Source organism: Lygodium microphyllum, chromosome 15 (genome assembly GCF_053477565.2).
Source record: "Lygodium microphyllum isolate KBCC chromosome 15, Lygodium_microphyllum_v1.1.10, whole genome shotgun sequence".
NCBI classification, from domain to species: Eukaryota; Viridiplantae; Streptophyta; class Polypodiopsida; order Schizaeales; family Lygodiaceae; genus Lygodium; species Lygodium microphyllum.
The window spans coordinates 145,711,467-145,733,483 of record NC_141149.1 but is presented as its reverse complement, the minus strand read 5'-3'; positions in this window follow the sequence as shown (position 1 = coordinate 145,733,483).

Sequence of the window (22,017 nt, the reverse complement as noted above, 5' to 3'; positions counted from 1 at the left end):
GGTATGTCATAGGTTAAGTGCATATTGTATGTATACATGAAATAAAGTAAGATGTGTGTAAAGTGAATTAAAGGTCAAAAAAGTATCTATCCACTTTCAAAGATGCTTGTTGTGTAGTATGGAGAATGAAGAATGAAGAAGATGAAGATGGACTCAGCCTCCACATCTTGTGCCTATCTCCCTTTCATTGCATGTTTATGTTGATTTTTGTCTGTTGGTATTAGAGCAAGAGTAAAGAATCAGATTAAGAAGTGCATCAAATGAGTTTATATTGAATGCAAGCATGTTGTCCTAACAAAATCATGTACAAATCTTCAAGTAATCAACCCGAAAAAAGTACAAGATCATAAGAGATATTGATGCTTAGATTTTGGGGAATCATTGCCAATTCTTGATGCATTTGAGGAGCCATGAAGGCTACAACCAATGAAATACAATAAGGTTTCATTTGGATTTGGTTACAAATCGATTAATGTCTTAAGGCACATAAGCAAGGGGGATCCTTGAGCTCAAGGCTTGCTTAACTAAGGAGGCTTCTTGTTTGAAAGAAGCATAGGGGTACCTTAAACTAAAGCAAAAAGCCTACTTGTTGGAGAAGCTGGGGATTTACGCTAAGAAACAAACAAGAGAAAACCAAGTGGATTTGTGTTATTATAGAGAGCTATAAGCTCTAATTTCAATTGTTTGCTATAAAAGGATGTTCTTTCACGATTGGACCTCTTTGAGTGCATGCCACAAGCCTCATTCATTTGATTCGGGGTCAACAGAGGCTACCACCTTACTCAAAAACTTTTTTTTTGTTAGCCTCTAAGGCTATTAACCATTAATCCTCAAATCCCCTATAACACTAGCGTTATGTAAACCAATATGAAGATGTGTGTTCACATTAGAACCTTAGTGAACTGGATATTTGAGAAACTATTTTCACCTTAATTCTACCTTGAACTAGTTAAATTTGAACTAGTTCATATTTTTATGTATTCACACTATAGAAGACTTGAACTATCCATTTTAAAGGGCAAAAAGATAGTTTTTATGCAAGATTCATGTGGTCGTTTGGTGCCCAAAAGACTAACAAAGGTTTTCAAAAAAAAACTTATTTAAGCTTGTTTTGAGCATCAATTTCAGCATTAAAAACTATAGAAAAATAGCCAACAAAATTGTCAAATTTTTACTCATATTTTGATTTTTTTGGGTTGTACTCCCATCGTTTCAGCTCCATATGCAATGTTTCTTACTCAATAATAGATGTACATCATGTGTGCATGTTGATATTTTTTATAGCAATTGGGCACATGCATTACTCTTGAATCATCAAACTTTAGTTTACATGCAACTTTTTGGTCCATTTTGATGCTTTTGGTCATGGAATTTGTACGGATGATGCTCAATTGATGTATGCTTCTTGAGCAATAATTTGGCACATATTATACATTACTGGTTTTCTAAAATTATAACTTTCGTAATGTTAAAAATTGCACAAATAACTCAAATTATTGGACATTAGTTTTGACAAAGCATAACTATAGTGTTTGGTCCTATTGTATGAAAAATTTTATGGTGTGAAGAGGTCTTTAAGGTCTCATAAAAGGTGACGACACATGTTCTAAGTTCCCTAATGAGCCAATGGAAGAAGAGAAAAAGGTCTATAATGATTGGACACATAAAAATAGGAAGGTTAATATTACATTGGATTTCCATATGCATTTTGAAGACCTTGATCTAACACATAAAAAAGGTGAGTACATGTAAGGATGCATCAGAGATAATTGAAAAGATGTATGGCACTTGCATGAAGGCATGAAAGACACAGTTGAAGCAAAGGTTACATGGTGCATGGCATGGAAATTGAAGCATTAGTGATTATGTTGTAGAGATTAAGTAGTCTGTAAAAGATATAGCTTTGATTAATGAACCTATTGATAATGATGACTTGGTATTAGTCATTCTAAGTGGACTTAGCCCTACATACAAGTCTTTTATTTTTGTGAAAGATGATTGTATGCCTAATTTTGAGGAGTTGATTACCTTGTCATGTACTAAAGAAATAAAGCTTCGCCTTAATGCATCTAGCAATGGCAAAGATACTAATGGTGATAGTGGGTTTTGTCATCAAAGAGGACATGCTAGTCCTTTGAGAGGTGGATGATCTTCTTATGGTTGAGGACATGCTTTTATTTGTAGTCTTACCTCTTTTGGATGTGGAGATTTTTTGCAAAGAGATAGGGAGAGATATTTCTCTAGAGGTAGAGGACTACATAGAGATGGTGCATGTCATTATTTTGGATAGTTTGGTCATTATAAGAAGGAATGCTATCATAAGCAAAATGCTACGTCTAGAGGTCATGGAAGGACTTAGTATGCACATTATGAAAGTGGTTATGGAGGTACCGAAGGGGATATAATGGCAGTGGAGATCCAAATCCCATAACCTGTAAGCCTGAAAGTCACCATCTCTATAACCAAGGAGGATACATCTGCGTGACATAGGCATATCTGGCATACATACAAATGCTTGGCAACCAAACATCCTCAAGTAAACATAGGAGGGTCTCATGCCACTCCATGCCTCATGTGGTGTAATACCATCCAAAGTCAGACACGTCATCCTATTAAGCAAGTAGATTGCCATCATAAGGGCCTCAGCCAAAAAGCCATAAGATAACCCAGTTGTGGTAAGCACAAAAGCAACATTTGCTTGTAGAGTCAGGCACATGCCACCATGGGCATAGGAAATCAATGCCAGACTGTTGAGAATAGGATTGACATCTCGGAGAGATAGCATGACTCTCATAATCCATCTGTAAGCACCTAGGCCTGCAACCAGCAGAATCCATCTATAAGCACCTAGGCCTGTCAAGTATAACTGAGGCATCCTCAATCTGTACCAAGGGAAAAGCCCAAACATGATGGATAGCATGATCCACGAAGGTCACAAAATGCGAAGCTCCACCAAGTGACCGGGTAGGCATAGGTCAATAAACTGCACAATGGACAAGATCTAGAGGACCATGCCTCTCACGATCACCATGAGCCCCTGAGCATAAGAGAAGTCCCATCAGGCAAAGCTAGGTGTATATCCCCTGTACCAACAATAGCATAAGTCTAATCAAGGCCCAAATCAATACATGTGTCAACCTCCCTATAAGAAGAGAACCATGCTCTATGAGGGGCAACATGACAATATGCCCAAAAGCCAATCAAAGGCATAGACTTGATCATTGAGCAAGTAAGCTATAGGGAAACTAGATGACAGGAGGACATGCTCAACTGCATCATCATGGGTAACCGCATGTACCTCACCACTAGAAAGAGTGGTAACGCCTACTGCATCGCTGACTCTCTACTCATGTCGAGTCTATCTCTATCTCTGTTGCTCTCTAATCCATCTAAAACATTTTCTTTTAACATGCCCAAGCTTTCCACAATGGAAGCATACAACATCTGTAACTGAAGAACTTGTAGAAGATGACAAGGAATCCAAGTCATCATGAATAGGGCTATCCATAGCATCCACGGAACTCAAGAAGTTAAGGGGTGTCCCAACAGAGGGAACCTGCTCATGTACATCAGTGGTAGAAGCATATTGGAAAGGCTCATGAAACCTCAATGGATGGGAGGAAATAAAGGCATCAACCAAGGATGCAAAAGCACCAATATGAAGAAGAGTTGTAGCCATATGCATGACATAACCAACCACAGTACGATAAAGCATAAGACATATGTCATAAGAGAATACGGGGTTTTAGCCATGAAATCATCCCATTATCATATGCATATGCATAGCTCTGTAGTACATCAGGCCACCTATGAACATCCAAGTCAAGTAAAGACCAAAGCATCCTACAAGAGTCAAGGTCCAAGAGAAGCCCAAACATCTATACAACAACATCCAAATAAGTAGCATTGTAAGGTACAAGACAGTAGACAAAGTGCATAGCCGGGTAAGCATGCATAACATCTGCTCTTTAACATGCACGGGCAATAAGAGCCCAACTAGCATAGAGGCTAGGCAACAAAGAAGCAAGAAAGCCATAACTGCATCCCAAGCACTGTAAAGTCCAATATTCAACCAAATAACCTGCAATAAATCCAAGCACCAATGAGCATACAAAACTCAATAAAACTCTACCAAGACAATGAAGCAACTCTGCTCAATACATGTCTACATCAACCAAATGTCCAGGGATCCATAACATCGGAGCATAAGGCCAAGTAGCATCCAAGGTCATAACAGAAAAAACCAAATCAATGTCCAAATGCTCCACAAAAGTCCTCAAATGCAAGTCTTGCCAAGCCCAAACATATGCCATACTACAACCCAAAAGCATCCACAAGACATAAGCCCACATGGGTAGCCTAGGCATAAGCAATCATAATTGGAATGCCAGTTGCAAATAAAAAATGATAGTGAACCATAAAATTGAGCTCTAATTCTTGCTCAAAAGCATTCTAGGAGCAAAAAGAACCATATGGCATCATCCAAATACATCAATACATAACCCCAAATAGTCGGGAGCACCCCGTGACCAATAGGTATAACCCAACTGTAGCATAAATAGCTTCAGCCTTGAAGTTTCCAGCAGTAAATAAATGTCCAAAACTGAGCAAATAGTGGCTCAATCCAAGCTCAAAACCATAGGCATACTTTCCCATATGTATAGGCAACAACCAGGCATAATCGAGCATCAAATAACCATGTAGCATAAACATAAAATGTAATGATAGGGGGCTGCCTTGTTTTGGGCTTCCTGTGGACTATGTCAAATAGTCAATGGCTGAGCAAATTCAGCCCCAAAAGTATTTCACATCATATTCATACATTCCCTGACATAGGGGATAATGAAGCATCAAATGACCATCACATGTACCTGTAAAGATCAATGACAGGGCGTTGCCCTTTTTATGACATTCCTGGACTGTTCAAACAGTCCATGGCTGAGCTAAATCAGCTCCAAAGCTCAATGCCAACCATAAATATCAATGCCCAAACCCAAAGCCAAGTGTCGGGAGGCTTCAAGAAGCTATGACCAAGTTCCAAATAAAGTAAATGAGCTTGGGATTGCTGTAGATGTCTGGAACAGGCTGAAATCAAGCATGCTACTATTTATATAACCAAGAGGAGCTCAAGATCAAAGCCCCAAGTCACGTGTTAGTGCCCAAGCTCAATATCAATTGTCGGGGGGTCTCAATAGACCATAAACAAGTGCCACGTGGGTGAGCAACTACTGTAGATCTCTGTCATGCGCTTGAAAAAAGGTATGTCAACATGGCGTGATTGTGCCAGCTATAGATATGGGGCTGGGAGGCTGCTACAAAAGTTGCAATGGTGGGGGGGTCCTCAAGGGGGCAAAGAAGGCCACTAATCAAGCCAAAGGTGGAGGGGAAGCTTCAAGCTTCACGGGCAAGCTCAACAATGGCTACCCTCTACCATGTTGTCCATGAAAATGGATGAAGTGAAGATCTCGTACCTTGTGTGGGAAAGGTCAGGAAGAGGCCGAGAAGCGCTCGCGAAGGACCCGCTCTGATACCAATTGAAGGGGATGCAATGGCAGTGGAGAAGGAGAAGAGGAAGATGCAAGAGAGAAGAGCACACACAATGTAGGTGCTGTCACGAATGATATGACAGCCTGATTGCACTTTCATATTATATATGAATAAAGAATGGGCGGTCTATGTACATGGATAGGCCCAGTGGCCTTTTACCCCAACATGTACATGTTATATCTCTAGAGGTGGATCAACTAGGGGACATTTGTTTGTCATAGAGCATGTACTTGCTAATGACTCATCAACCTAGTAATAATGATTGGTTCTTGGATTCAGGATCTATGAACCGCATGACCCATTGTGAAGAATGGTTTGATAGGAAGCAAGAAATACATAGTGAGAAGTATGTAGCCACTAGGGATGATACATACATAAACTTACACATATTCGTAGTGTCCTATTGGTCAATAGAGATGGAATCGAGAATAAATTTAGAGATGTACTAGATGTGTCTACTATAACTAAAATCTTCCTTATATTGGACAAATGGATGATCAAGGCTTACACAAGTAAGATTTAAGAAGTTTGGTCGTTTCATTGAGTAGTTTAGAAATGGCAAACCTGGCAAATTGATTGTAATAAGACAAAATAAAGTAATATTATTTGCATTGGATGCTAGCACTCCCATTGTACAAAGCTTAATGTATGTAGAGGTTGAACATGGATTGGACATGTAAATTTACAAACTATGGCATAGATGGATTGGAAATGTACAAACCATGGCATAGATGGATTGGACATGTAAATTTACAAAGGTTGAAGCAAATTCAGTCTAAATAGATAGTACGTGGCCTTCCACATTTTGAACATGTGAATTATGAGCATGTATGTGAGGCATGTTAGTTTGGAAAATAATCTAGTCTCCCATTTTCACGGAGGGGGAGAATCAGTGGATATCCTTTGAAAATGTACATTTAGACACATATGGAGGCTATATCAAAACATGTGATTGAGTGGAAAATACAGGTTTTATATCACTTTCATTGATAATTTTAGTTAATTGACTTGGATCTAATTCCTACAGCACAAAGTGAAGCATTTGAGAAGTCTTTAGATTTCAAAGCAATGGCAGAAAAGTAGCTTGGGCCATACATAAAGTGTCTAAGATTAGATAATAGGGATGAGGATATGTCTAATGGGACTTGAGGGATCACGTGATTAAAAGTAGGTTACATATCAATATGGATTGCAGCAAAATGGTGTAGCAAAAATGAATCATCGGATTATTGCAGAAGTTGTTAAAGCCATGATGAATCGGATGCACATGCCATTGACTTATTTGGATGAGCTAGTACACATTGATAGTCGCATTATGAATAGGACACCTACAACACTTATGCATCATAAGTCACCTTATGAGAAAATATATGAGAGAAGACCTATTATTTCTTACTTCAAGGTATTTGGTTATGTATGTTATGCATGTCCCTGATTATTTGAGAAGGAAGATGAAACCAAAGGCAGTTAAATGAATCTTTCTTGGTTATCTTGATGAAAAGAAGGATATAAGTGCTATGATCCTATCACTAGAGAGGTTTACATAAGTAGGGATATGAGATTCAATGAGTATGAGTCATGGATGCAAGTGATAGCAGTGACGAAGATGTTTATGTGAACAAAATTTTAACAAACAATACTCATGGAAATTATCATATTGAAGACGTATCTAGGCCACAAGACAATGCAAAAAATAGTGGAAGTGTCAATCCATGAAGTGGTAGATTGAGGACCACACAAAAAAAGAGGGCTGAAATTGCAAAAGAAAAAAGCTAGTTGGTGAAACTTTAGAAGATGGATCATCGAATGATAAGTTTGGGATACCTCATCTTAAAACTCCAGGTATAAGAAATGCAAGAAAGTATGTACTACCGCATGCAAGAGTGGTAAAAGACACCATTTAGTCCATGTCAATCTAGGAGGTTTGAAAGAGTAAGACATCCAATTGATAGACTAGCATACAATGGTTACATGAAAATGCATTATGTACATGTGCTATCTCATATACAACATTTAGATTTGACATGTTCACAAAGTAGCTAAAAGTAAAGACTAGAGGGAGGCAACAACTAAAGAAATGGATGCTTTGAACAAGAACAAGACTTGGCATTTAGTTGAACTACCTTATGGAAAGAAAGTTATTTGCTATGAGTGGGTGTATAAGGTCAAATGTAATTTAGATGGATCACTTGAAAGATATAAAGAAAGGCTAGTTGCAAAAGGATATGCTCAAACATATGGATTGGACTATGAGGAAACATTCAATCCAATTACAAAAATGACTATAGTCAGATTAGTTATTACCTTAACTTTGATTTATGGATGGAATCTATATAACATGGGTGTTAAGAATGTATTCTTGAATGGTACATTGGAATAGGAGGTGTACATGGAGCAACCAAAAGTATATGTATACCCAAAGTATTCGCATTATGTATGCAAGTTAAGGAAGCCTTGTATGGGTTGAAATAAGCACCTAGAACTTAGCGCAAAAGGATTAGTAGATTTCTATGCCACCACATGGGCTTTTAGTAGAAGTATTCTCATTATGTTAGATATTTTGAGGATGATATGGTGGTAGTGGTCATCTATGCTGATGATCTCATCATAATAGGTACACTTGAGAAATAGATTGTGAAAGTGAAGCATGGCTTACACAAGGAGTTTGGCATTAAAGACCTTAGACTACTAAGATGCTTCCTAGGTATAGAAGTGATAAAATTATGGCAAATGGAATTTGGTTGGTGTAAACACAATACTCCTTGGAGATGTTGGAAAAGTATGGGATGAATGCATGCAAGCTGGTTGATACACCATTGGACCAAAATGTGAAGATGGTTGATGGTGGACATTAGATTGAAGACATTTCTATGTTCAAGAAGATAGTTGATAGTTTGATCTATTTGACCATAACAAAACCAAATTTGAGTTATCTAGTTGAAGTGCTAAGCTAATTTATATGAAAGCCATCATGAAAATCACATTTGGATGTTGAGATGTGTGAAGAAGACAATGAGTTATGGCTTATTTTATGAGAGAAGAATCAAGGTTACCTTATTTGGATATACAAATGTAGACTGGGCAGGAAGTATTATGGATAGAAAATATATGAGTGGTGGATACACCTTTTCATTTGGTTCAACCATAGTGAGTTGAAGTAGCAAGAAACAAACTACAGTAGCATTATCACCCATGGAAGTAGAGTATATAGAAGTAGCATCGGTAGCTTGTGAGCAAACATGGTTGAGACTACTTCTATGTGACATGGGCATTAAGATAGATGGTGGAGGTATCATGTATTGTGATTACATCAATAACATTGTGCTTGTGAAAAATGCACTCTATCATACAATAACAAAACACATTGAAGTGCACTATCAGTTTATCAAAGACAAAGTCATGGATGTAGAGATAGACTTAGTACATGTCAAAAATGACTAAGCCACAAATATCTTTACCAAAGCATTGGGTAAAGATACATTTGAGTATTTTATAAGTGTATTAAAGTATTATGTCTGTGAACTCATTCTGACCTTAAGGAGGAGTATTAAGAAATGTGTCATAGGTTAAGTCTATATCCCAAGTATGCATGAAATAAGATAAGGTTGTGTGTAAAGTGACTTAAAGGTCAAAAGATTTACATTTTGAGAGATACTTATCATGTAGTATGGAGAATGGAAGAAGAAGAAAAAGAATGAGAGATACTTATCATATAGTATGGAGAATGGAAGAAGAAGAAAAAGAAGAACGAAGAAGATGAAGATGGATTGAGCCTGCACATCTTCTTGTGCCTATCTACCTTTTTTTGTATGTCTATGTTGATTTCTTATTAGGTCCATGTAGAGTGGCTTTGGATGATACACCAAAGCAGCCAGAGAGCTTCTTGGCTCAAGCAACTAGAATCAATAGATGTGTTTTGATGTAGGAGAAGATGGATTAAGTACCCTTGCACATTGCTAAAGCACACCATCTTACATATGCTTTTTGTCAAACCTTCCACCAATATCTATGAGATAGATGGAGGCCTCAAAGGGTGTGCTACTTCATCTGGCATCAAGGGAGATTTGAGGTCACTATGGGCCTTGTAAGAAATTGAGAAGTGAGAAGGTGAGATGCAATTTATAAAAATTATTATTGGACTTTTTTAAAATTAAAAACATTATTGAAAAAATTTACAATCTCAAGGAATGTTTGCCCTTTTGTACTTGTTACTTTTGTTGTTTATCATTCATTTTGATGATGAAACTCGAAGGTGTTGCATGCACTTGTCACCTTCAATGCCTCATTGCTGCTACTTAGAAACTTCCCTTTAAGTGTCAATGATTGTCTTAAAACATTTTCTCTTTATTTTCAAAGTTTTCATTTTGAGGGACTATAAACCACACCATTGCAAGCTTGGATCACTTTTTAGTAACTTAATTGCAAGCGTGGATAATTGTAAACATCCATATCACCTCCACATTGATCAAGATGATGAGATTTGATCCAATTCTATTGCTCCTTAGGACCAAAAGAAAGAGGAGGGATGAGGTCAGGGAAATATACTCCTATTTGATTTCTTTATGGCCCAAGTATGTGGCAATTACTTGTTTTGTAACTGTGCAATTTCATAAAGAGTAAAGCTAGGCAAAATAATAATGTCTACTTCCCTTATGCACATGTTCATAAAAGAAATCGTGTCTAGTCACACATTGAGTGTGTTGGAACCAATGAGATTAGAGGGAAGAAAGAACATCAATTTATGGACTAATGGTAGATTGTATCCTATGGATCCTATGACAAGAAGCACCCCTCTATTCTCTTGATATTCCTCATTGCAAAGATTTGTTGGAGATGGTTGTCAAGGGCTTCTAGCTTATACTTAGAATCTAGTAGGCCATTCATGCATTATGAAGTTGGAGAACCAATGCTTACACCACAAAATAGATATAATGAGGAAATAATCAGAAGAAAGCCAAGGAAATTAAGAAGTCTCAAAATCCAACTAATGCAGCTAAACAAAAGGAAACATCGCTTGAATTGTGTGAAATGCAAAGGGTTCTAAAGAATATCAAGAGAAAAAAGCTTAGAAGTGGAGGTTTCTAGAGAAGAATAACAACAATATGGTAACAATTGGTCACTCATGCTAAACTAGTTATATTCTTCTATTGTGTTTCAAGAACATCAAGTCTAAAGCAAGTGCTCATTCTATGAATGCATTATGAATCCATGCTTATATGTATGTTGTCATTTTTGTTGTGACTAATAGGCCCATTCTCCATCCAGGTAAAGCAACGAGGAACATGGAGAGAGCATCACAAGCCTATAATAATATCATTCCTCCCAAAGCTGCAAGAAGAGGTTTAGGAATGCCAAGAAACAATGCATTGAAAAGTTCTTTTACAAAGGTCTTGCATGGACAAAGAGGACATCCAAAGCACCCTAGACAAAGTGGGGAATACTAAAAAGGTACACTCAGCTCTTCAAAGTCATGCAAGAAACATTGAAGAAGAAAAGGGTAAAGAGGTCTCTACTTCCAAAGCCATAACAAACAAAATGCAACATCAATTAGAGAGTCTTTGAAGTCCTTAGTGAGCCCTTTCATATCATAGATAGCTATCGTGGAAGTCCTTGATGAGCCCTTTTGACCTCATAAATAGCTATCATGGAAAGAAGAGAATGCTGTAAATATATTTTTTGACCAGAGAACTTTGCAGAGAGCTATGATAATGTTTTACAAGCTAGAGCATAGAATAGAAAATGGGGTTCCTGTTTTTGTTATCAAGCTGGATGAAACAAAGATTGTAAAGGATAAGAAGATGGAGAGAGCTTCTATCACCCTAATGAATAGGACTCTTTAGCCAAGTAGTGAGAGCAATAAAGGCATGGAGGGCTCAATGCACTTTAGGATGTAATTAGAGCAAGACATTTGGTGGTTGGGAGCATTTTAGGTTGACACAGAAGATTTTGATGTGTTGCATTGGGTGTTTCAACAAACTTCTATACTTGAAGTGATAAGTGCTCAACAAGCAAGGAACTAAGTGTTAAAGGGTATAATATAAAGTGGAGTGGCACAAAGTCATAGATTTAAACACTAAAGTGCACATATAATATGTCAAGAGGTGATATTTCTAAGAGTCATCACATTTACTGTATGGCCATGGCCAAGGAGTGCAATGCTATTAGTTGAAATAAGGCATTTGATAGATGCACCAAAGATACATTTGAAATAAGCCATTCTAGAAATTCCTTTATTAAACATCCACATGTGAACATTATATGCTTTGTGTAGAATAGTAGAGAGAATTGTGCACCTCTACATTGGATTTGCATGGAAATTGCAACTATAAAAGGTCAAGGATGAGGCTATCAGGGCTATTGAGAAGGTTATGTCAGACATTGGTCTCCATGGGGATAATATTGTGATTGAAGCAGACCCTCAATGATCCAAAAATGAGAACAATGTTCCTAGGAAACCCTCAATAGATGGAGTTAAGTCCAGAAGGCTCTTTGCCTTCCATGGTAAGCCCAAAAAAAGGAACTCCGCAGCAGGTTATTCTTGCACTCATTATAACAATGGACAATGCTACACAATGTAGTCAAAGACCATGGGGATGATGGAAGAGTAAGGAGCAAGAAGGCAGAAGTCTAGGAGACATTATACATAGTATTCATGTATTGTGCTAAAACACCTTGGTCTAAAGAGGATCTCCTGCACTTCAAGAATGCCCTCGATAAATTCTAAACCTCAATGAAGGATGCTTAGGGAGAGCAAATAATCTCACACACTATATAGTAAGGAATATCATATTCGATTTCTATGCCTTGAACTTAGTGCTTGGCTCTTAACTAACCCCATCTTTCATTTCTTATAAGCAACATATTATTTATAGTCATGGTTCCTGGTTTGTACGACAATATGGAAGCTTTTCAATTTGGTCCACCCAACAAATGGAGAAGCCCTATTACCAAGCAAGAACCAGATACTTTAAACATGCAAGTCAGGGTAGTGGTGCACAGAAAGTAAATAACCTACTAGAATTTTTTCAGTGGTTTTATAGAGTAATTTGGCATACAACGAGAGCACAAGAAGTAAGAAGGGCGTGCCAAAACTCAAAAATAGCCCTTACATTACAAACAATGAGACAAAAGAGACAACATGTTTATATAATTCATGTGCGAATGATAATTTTTTACAATGGCTAGCCTCTAGAAAGAGAGAAGGCAAAAAATGGGGCTCGAAGAGTGGATAATTCAAGCTTTTATTCCTCCCTATGTGGGCTTAAATAGGATGATTTCATCTTCTTTGGTGATATTTCATCATCTTCATCATCCTCATCCTCTGAGATTGGCAATTGTATACATGGTGTTGGCACTATTGGAGATAGTAACTCCATAGGAACCCTCCCTTTCATCCATCGCAAAAACTCTTTTTTGAGTAAGGATGAAAATTGTGCACCTCCTCAACCCTTGCTACAATAGCATGAGCAACATATGATATATAATACGGATCCCTTAAAGATTGGCATCCACACTCCATGCTAAACACTTGCAATGCAAATCTCTTTTTAACCAAAATTATTTTCTCTACATTTTCTAGAAGGGTAGCCTCCACAAAACCTAGTTGATGCCTTCAAAACAAAAAGGGGGAGCCTTGTATTGTCAAGGGAATACTCCTTATGAAAAATTATAATCTATAATGATGAACATAATTCTCATTATTTATTTAAATCAATACAATCTTTCTCTACAATATATCACAAGACATAATCTATCTTTGTATGATCTATTTTGCCAATGTATTGTGAAATACCTACATCGTTTCGATGCCATGTTGCTCAGTAAGAGCTTGATCTCTACCAGTTAGTTGCATGACGTAGGATATATTGTTTCTCTTCAGGATAGGTCATGGAAGATCTGTCATGGTTGGTTGGTTTTGGCTAGAGGTTCTAGAGTTGGTTCTCATTACCATGTGCATGTCTCTCATGTGGGAGATTCTATGGTTGCAGTTATCCGAATACCACATGCATTGCTATGGCATTATCGCCTAGGCCATATACACCATACAGAGATGGAGATCTTGTCTCGTTTGGACTCTGGTTGTTTGCAAGGATGCATTCTTAGAAAAGAAAACCAAGAACTATAATTGAAAAAGAACAAGGAGAGCATCAACTAAATATTGATTGATTTTCATCGCCTTCAAGCAAACATAGTATCCACAATGGGATTGTACCACTCCCATCCTCATACACAGCTAATGCATCATACTTTCTCATGTTGACTAGACTGAGCCTTTCAAGTATTGCAACTCTTTCTTCTTCAATAAGAAATTGTCACTGCTCCCCATAAGCCCTTGCCTCTACTTCAATGCTTTCAAGTATTTGCACCTATAACAAACCTTGCATATTCAATCACAGAATCAACCAGGATATGCAAATTTGTCTCATCCACTACCCACCCTATGTCATCCTCACTAAATTGCACTAGGGCAATGAGATTTTAGTCCTCACAAATGTCTAGTGAATCCGTTATATTGGCCAACAATAGATAGTCTTGGTCATCCAACATAGTAAATGTAGGCAGATGGATGGATTTCCTTTCTCACATGCATTGATCGATTGCACACCCTCTAGGTTGTCAAGGGTAGCTAGGACTTGATCAAAACTCTACAAGGCGACCTTCGCTATTACCTCATCTACCTCTTTAAACTCACTAATAGTATTGGCATGTTGTCTTCTATCCTCAACACACAAACCTTATAAAGTCCCCTTTGAGTCATTCTTATCTCCTAAGAGATGCAAATAACAAAGGAAAGCCAAGGGGGATTGCAAAATACAACATCTCTTTGAGTGTACTAGGCAATTCTTTGTGTCCTTGTGTGCATTACTAGGTAACTTATCTAGTGTCCTCGCTAGCTTTCTCTTCACAACTTTGTTCATTACAAATTCATGAGCGTGAACATATTCATGTGCCTCTATGTTCATTGTACCACTTGAAGTCATACTTTGATATTCCTCCATGTGGACATTGAGCACATTTGTATAGGAATGCAAAACATTCTCAATAGGAAGTGGCAAAGTAAACATACGTGACAACTCATGAGCATGAGAATGAGCGTACATACTATGGAAGAACATAAAAAGCTTCTCACCTATGGTTTCCTCCATAGAATCCTCAAACTCCACCTTGTACTTCATCTTGTTTCCTATTCATAAAAGATAGAATAAGCAAAAAGGGCCAAGTGACTCTCTACAACAAGTAGGAGGGGCCTCATGTGATGTGTGGGATTACCACACATGAGGGTTACTATCAAGTGATACATGGTATCTTTGCAAGTATGAGGGGCCTTCCTCACTGGGTGGTGACTCATGTGTGGGCTTCACCATACACAAGGGTCACTGTCAAGTGATATAGGGTCTCTTCATAAGTGGGAGGGACCTCCCTTGCTTGATGGTGACCTTTTTGGGCTAGACGACACACGAGGATCACTATAAGTGATACGGGTCTCTCTATAAGAAGGAGGGGTCTCCCTCGCTTGGTAGTAATCCATGCAAGCTTCACTACACAAGACCATCTCACTACCAAGCAATACAATGTCTCTCTACAAGTGAAAGAGGATTCCCTATCTTGGTGGTGACCTGTGCAAGCTTCACTACACATGAGGATCAGTATCAAGTGATATGGGGGGTCTCTTCACAAGTGGGAGGGGCCTCCCTCTCTTGCTAGTAGCCCATGCAGGATTCACCACACACAAGGGGCCTCCCTCTCTTACTAGTAACCCACGCAGGCTTCACCACACACGAGGGTCACCACCAAGGTATATGAGGGCTCTCCCTCACTTGGTGGTGACCCATGTGGGCTTCTGGATATAGGTGCCCTCCCTCACTTGTCGATGGTAATCCATGCACGCTTAATCACACATGAGGGTCACCACCAAGTGCTACATGGACCTCCACAACAACTGGATATGGGTACCCTCCATAATTGAAAGGCCCTCCACAATTGGAAACGGATGCCCTCCGCAAATGGGAGGGGCTTTCCTAACTTTGTAGTGGCCAATTTGGGATTCAACCCACACCACAGTCATCAAAGAGCAATATGATGACTCTCCACTCAATGGAGGTGCCTCTCACTTAGTAGTGATCCATTGTGGTTTTACACCACATGAGGGTCATGAACAAGCTGTTGAGGGCATTCCCTTTAGGAAGCTACACATCCCTTTAATGAGTATCTAGATGTATGAAGTTGCTATTCAATTTGGTTAGAAATAGCGAGCATTAGAAATAGCCCACACCTATTGCATTCTTAGATAGCACCTCATGTGAAGAGCTTATGTCCATCATTGGATTACACATCCTTGATCAATTATACCTCTATCACAATGATGAGAGTTCATGGATGAAGTATGAGCTAGTCGAGAGCAAATGCAATAGAGAGAAAGAGAGCCATTGTGAATCAAAGGAGATTTAGAGTGCAAGGGTGAAGCACAAGCTAGTTGAGAGTAGATGCAACAGAGAGCAAGAGAGTTGGTTTGATGGAAGGATATCGAGAAAGTACAAGTATAGTAGGAGACGATGTCATGTTGAAGTTCTAAACCTTAAATCTTTTTTGACTGATCCTTGGTAGTGCAAGGCATACATGTATAGTCAATGGTCCCTCTAGGAATTAATGTGATTATCCCTTTTAGTTACATTGCTAGTCCCAAGGTCCCTTTTGAACTATTTGGTTTTTGGAACCTACGAAAATAGATACTTTTCTAAGATTCTCTATTTCTGTGTGTGTGTGTGTGTGTGTGTGTGTGTGTGTGTGTGTGTGTGTGTGTGTGTGTGTGTGTGTGTGTGTGTGTGTGTGTTGGGGAACTTGGAATTATTAGCCTATAATACTTTTTATTATATTTTGTTCCCCACTATGTGGCCAATCCATGTGCTCTCTTGCTCCCATCACATTACCATATTAGCAATGGTGGCCCCTCTCGATTGCATCCTCAAAGCTCTTGACAATTTAAAAAATACATTCATCATTAAGAAATATCTCCTATTAATGCAAAAGTGCTCCATACCTCATCCCCACACCCTTAACTTGTTAATGTAAAGGCACTCAATAGTCGATAGCCCCACCCCTGAGACTAGTTAATGCATAAGCTCTTTCATTAAGCTCAATTTTGCACGCATTTGGCCGCTTTCTTACTCTTACATTCTAACTCCCACTAAGCCAGCTATCTATTGAGCCATCGTGCCCTCCATTGTTCCAGCTGACACTACAAGTCCACCCTCAAAAGAAGCTTCTTTATGATGATAGCACCAATCTTGTCGTGACCTATTGATTGGTGAAGCCTTGTTTTGTTTTGTTTTGTCATGATGCATTCATTGCATGTTCAATGTCTTGTCTTTGAGGCTACCCTTTACCACAAGGTAGCCTCTATCACTCAATGTTGACCCTTGTCTAGTATTTTGTTTGTCAAGGGTCACCACCAATTAATTCATGGCAACCCTTTCCCATAGGGCAACATCCATCGCTTGTTGGTGGCAATCCTCATCCAATGTTCTAGTCTTCGAGGATCACCACCAAGTGGTTCACAGCAATCCTTTGCCTAGAGGCAGCCTCTATCACTAGATGGTGACTCTCGACAATAGTATTTTGGACTTTGGATCACCACCAAGTAGTTTGCAATGGTAACCCTTTGCCCAAGGGCAACCTCTATTGCTTGGTAGTGATCCTCATCCAGTGTTCTAGTTATTGAGGGTTACCACCAAGAAATTCGTGACAACCCTTTATCACAACACAACCTCTATCACTTATTAGTGGTGGTGACCCTCATCCAATGTCCTTGTCTTCAAGGGTCAACAACCAAGCAATTCATGGAAACCCTTTTTCCAGGGGCAATCTCTATCACTCAGCGGTGACCCTCATTGAGTACCTTTGCCTTCAAAGGTCACCACCAAGCAGTTCGTAGCAACCCTTTACCATGAGGCAATCTTTATCACTCGATGGTTACCCTCATCCAGTGTCTTCATCAGGGTCACCACCAAGAAATTCATGGCTACCCTTTGCCCAAGGGTAGCCTGTATCCCTTGGTGGTGACCCTCATCGAGTGTCCTTGTCTTCTAGGGTTATCATCGAGTGGTTCATGAATGTAACGAAGCAATCTCTATGGATCCATGGTGACTCTTTAGGGTCTATGTTTTAGGGTTCATGGCACGCCAAGGTCCCTCCCATGGAAGATGCAAAAGATATCAAGCTCATTGCCCAATTCTTAGTGAGCTATGAAAGATATAGAGGCAAGCATAGCCTGCAATACCACACCTACCCTTTCAAAGATTGGTCAAGAAAAATCATTGGGCAATAGACATGCGATGGACCATGGCAATTCTCACACTTCAAGAGGTTGGAGAAGAATTTCTCATTGAACTTTCTAAGGATGCATATTTTCTTATAGCCCATACCCACAAGGTGACAATCATTCCCAAATATTTCCATAGCTTGCACCACTTGCAACTTCAATATGATAGACTTTTTAAGCCTATGGATATCTCAGATCATCGCATACGAAAAAATCTTATTGTCCCACCTCTTCACCAACAATGAGCTAGGCCGAGATCCCTTCGCAGACATGAGAGAAAGACACACTAATAAAAAGCATTAGCAATGGAAGAGCCTAAGCCTATGATAGAGCTTGCCAAACCTCACCAATGCTTGCAAAGAAGCATGACTAGCACCCGAGCTTGACCCTAGGATAGTGCTCCAACCCATCAATCCCCACAAGCCTACCTACTCCGCTAAGCCACACAAGCCTACTAAGCCCTGCAAGCTCGAGCTCGACCCCCAACAACCCAAGCTCAAGCCCCAACCCCAAATACCCTCATCACATGAGGCCAAGCCCTAGGCCCAAGCCCAAGCCCAAGTGCCCTTTCTCCACGAGCTCAAGCCCTAGCCCTATCCCCAATCTCAAGCCCAAGTTCCCTCACCCCACGAGCCCTAGCCCCAACACCAAGTGCTCAAGAGCCTAAGCCCTAGGCCCCTGCCTCCTTCGTATAGTCTGTATCATCTATCTCTATTGCATTTGTGGACCCAATAGAGCTCACCAACCACTACTTTCAATGGAGTAGGGGTGTGTTCTTGATAGAGAGCTCGACGCTGTCCTTAGTGAGTGTGTGGCCATCTTGTCACGAGCATAGAACCCCCCACCTAGGCCATTATATCCTTGAGAGGGTAACAAGTGCAAGTTGAGCTCAAAGAACTCCACATTTGGGTGCTCTCTCATCCTAATGAAGAGGCATTAACCAACTCCATCATGGTTACCTTAAAACAATAAGTTCGTATTGTTTGGTTTCTGGGCATTTTAATCCGTAATCTCATTAGCTATGTGATGGTATTTTACAAATACATCTTACTTTACAAATACTGATGGTAAGGGCTACCATTGAAGAGCCTGTAGTAAGAATCTACATCTCTCCATTGAGGTTAGTTTCTGCTCTTTGAAGGTATTGCCGAGAATAAACTTGGGGTCTGTGTCTCTAGAGTCACATGCAAGCTTGTTAACTACATGAAGGGGCTTATTTTTACCAATCCCAGGGGACGGTAACCCACGTTGTCGCGGTCCTTGGGCTTACGATGAAGTGGAGGTCTAGTATCTTGGCCGCTTCTAGATCTACATGGATTCTAACTAAGAGGTTACCACTCAGTCCCCTTTGGTCCCTTCAATCCCTCTCGGTCCCGTGCATCCCACTCGAAGAGACAACCCGTTGGTGGCGGGTTTAGGTGCTTTAGGCACCAAGTTCGCCAGTGCCCTTAGCTTTTTGCTATCACTTGGCGGATGGTCCGTTGAGTCCTAAAATTTCACCCGCTTACTTATGGCCCGATGGCATAAGGAAGTTTGAGAAATTTCAAACTTGTCCGAGATCCAAGAATGAAGGAATTCTCCAAACGCTAGACACGGGTGAGCTAATTCGGATTGTTAAGTGGTGAAGCGGACTCATCGGAGTGTTAGAGGCAAACGGAGAGGTATTGGAGGCTCTCTTAATAACCTCTGTCCCTCGGCCCCACCTTAGAACCAACGCCCTCTTGGGTAGCATCCCTTCCCCGAGTACCCGTCGGGGATCTAGGCTTTTTATCGGGTCATGCAAATCCCACAAGAGCCCAATTAAGATGTCAATTGTGTGTGGAAAACATACCTCGATGTGTTTCTTATCCTCAACATTGTATATGATCTTCCAAATTTGCATGATTTCTAAAATGTAAGATTATTTTTTCCCAATCGAACCTCACATTTTGTAACTTTATTTTTGTCGTAAGATATTAATATATGAAGCTACTCCAATTTTGATGTTTTAAAGTTCAAGATCACCACCCTTCAGTGCATTGTAGCTCACATTTCCCAACACCACAATAGGTAGGTGTTATTCGAAGAGATGAAGTGGGCAAAGAGAGAGAGAGAGAGAGAGCACAGAGGTAGCACCAGGATGAAGAAGCTATGTTAGTGGCTATGCATGAGTATGAATAGGCCAAACGACAATTTGAAGCCGATATGGTAGATGTTGAAGAATGGGTACAATTGGGGGTGGTTGTGGAAAGTGGGTTAAAACCTTGCATGAGCAACCATAGGGGGTGGAGAGGAGGGAGGGGGAAGGGGGAAGGGAAGGAGGGGATGGGATGGGGATGGGGATGGGGATTGGGGAGTGAGATTGGAAGTGTTGTGGCCTAATATGGAGGATGCCACTACATGTTAATCCTCCCAATCCCATACCCAATCCCAATCCCACCACCAATCCAAAACACAACCCCGCCACCCATGACAATCTCGCCACATAGGACATAGGCACCCCTCCACTTGATCTTTCGGCCCATACCCTTGAGGCGACATGTAATTTTGCAATGGCTTGTCCATTCATGGCATTGCATAATTTCACACTATAAAGAGAAAATGGAAATGCAAAACAAAGGATTCTCATTCATATTGCTAGACTTATTGATTACAATTTTTTCGTAGTATTATCTTTCTTATGTCTAAAAGGCACCTGAAATGTTTGTGTATCTTTTTGCACGTAATGCTATTTTCCTTTGTTGTTAGGACTTGACAAACATCAAGAGAGAGTAATTAGAGATAATGCAATGCAAACAAATCCTTTAATTGTGTGAATATAAAGCAAAACAAGCAATCCAAATAACAATGCATCTTTTTATCATTAACACTTAAAGGAAGTAGGAAGTTGGATGTCCTCATTATGTAGGTCCCTCCTCAATTATTGTAATGTGCATGTTAACCATAGCTTCATAATGATCAATAGTTCACCATTCAACCAAACATCAATGCCTAGTATTGAATCTCCAAAAAACTCTCTTATATCTTGATCTAGTGGCACCAACTTCCTGCAAACATCATGTCATCTTCTATACGAGAATGTCATGAGAATGAAGTTTTGAATGGCAATTATATACTTCAAATAACATAATCTACTTACACCTTACAGGAGATTCCATCTTGTACCTTTGTATCCCAACCTGCATCCACAAACTCTAGGATGCTATCTGCATCTAGGCACTTCACTAGGAACACGGTTTTTGAGATTCAAACTTTAGTGCTTTTTGAAGGTAGGTGGTACATAAAAATGATCTTTAAAGATTATGCCCCTCTCAACCAATGCTGCTTTGGTCCTCCCCTTGTAAAGCACCTCATCCAAAGGCATGGATGACATCTAGAAAATCTAGCCATACATTCCACTCACTACCACTCCTCTTGTCTCAATGGATATAAGTCTATTAATATCAATTACAATATGAATAACAAACACAAAGCTTCATTCATACCAAAAACTAAATGCAACCAAATTACACTAGCAGTTGGTCTATGCGAATGGAGATTGGAGGTATTGTGCTCAAGGTGGCTCCTTATATATAAAAACATGTTGCACATGCACTTCTTTGATTATCCTCTGGAGTCACCAAGCCTAGAATCTATCAGCCTACCCTTCTAGCATGATAAGAAAAGGTTGGTTGTTAAGGATCTCTTCTGCTTTTTTTGTTGCATGATTATCTAACTTCCCCTTATTATGGTCAAGGAAACCCACTATCTTGCTCATCAAGCATATTATAAGTCACTACAGACTCAATGGAAGCACTAGGTTTTCAGCACTGAGTAGATACAGATACCTCCATGGAGTAGAAAGATGGAGAGCAAAAATGTGCGGCAAAGTAGAGAGAAAACAAAGAGAAACTCTCAGGATCGTCAAGTGGAGGGAAGAGAGAAGAAGGAAATAAACTCTGAAATATTTCAAATAGGAGGATTTTTCCACCTTCTTTTTGCCTCAATAAGAGAAATGGTTGAAATGTGATGACAAAACATTACTATTGGAAAATGACAATCACTCCAACCCATCTCAGCAAAACTTACAGTTGATCCATTTTACTACTAAAAAGTGACAATTACTCAAGCCATTTCAATAAAACTAACAAGATAAAAAATATCAAAATTATTTTTTAATACAAAAAAGATTT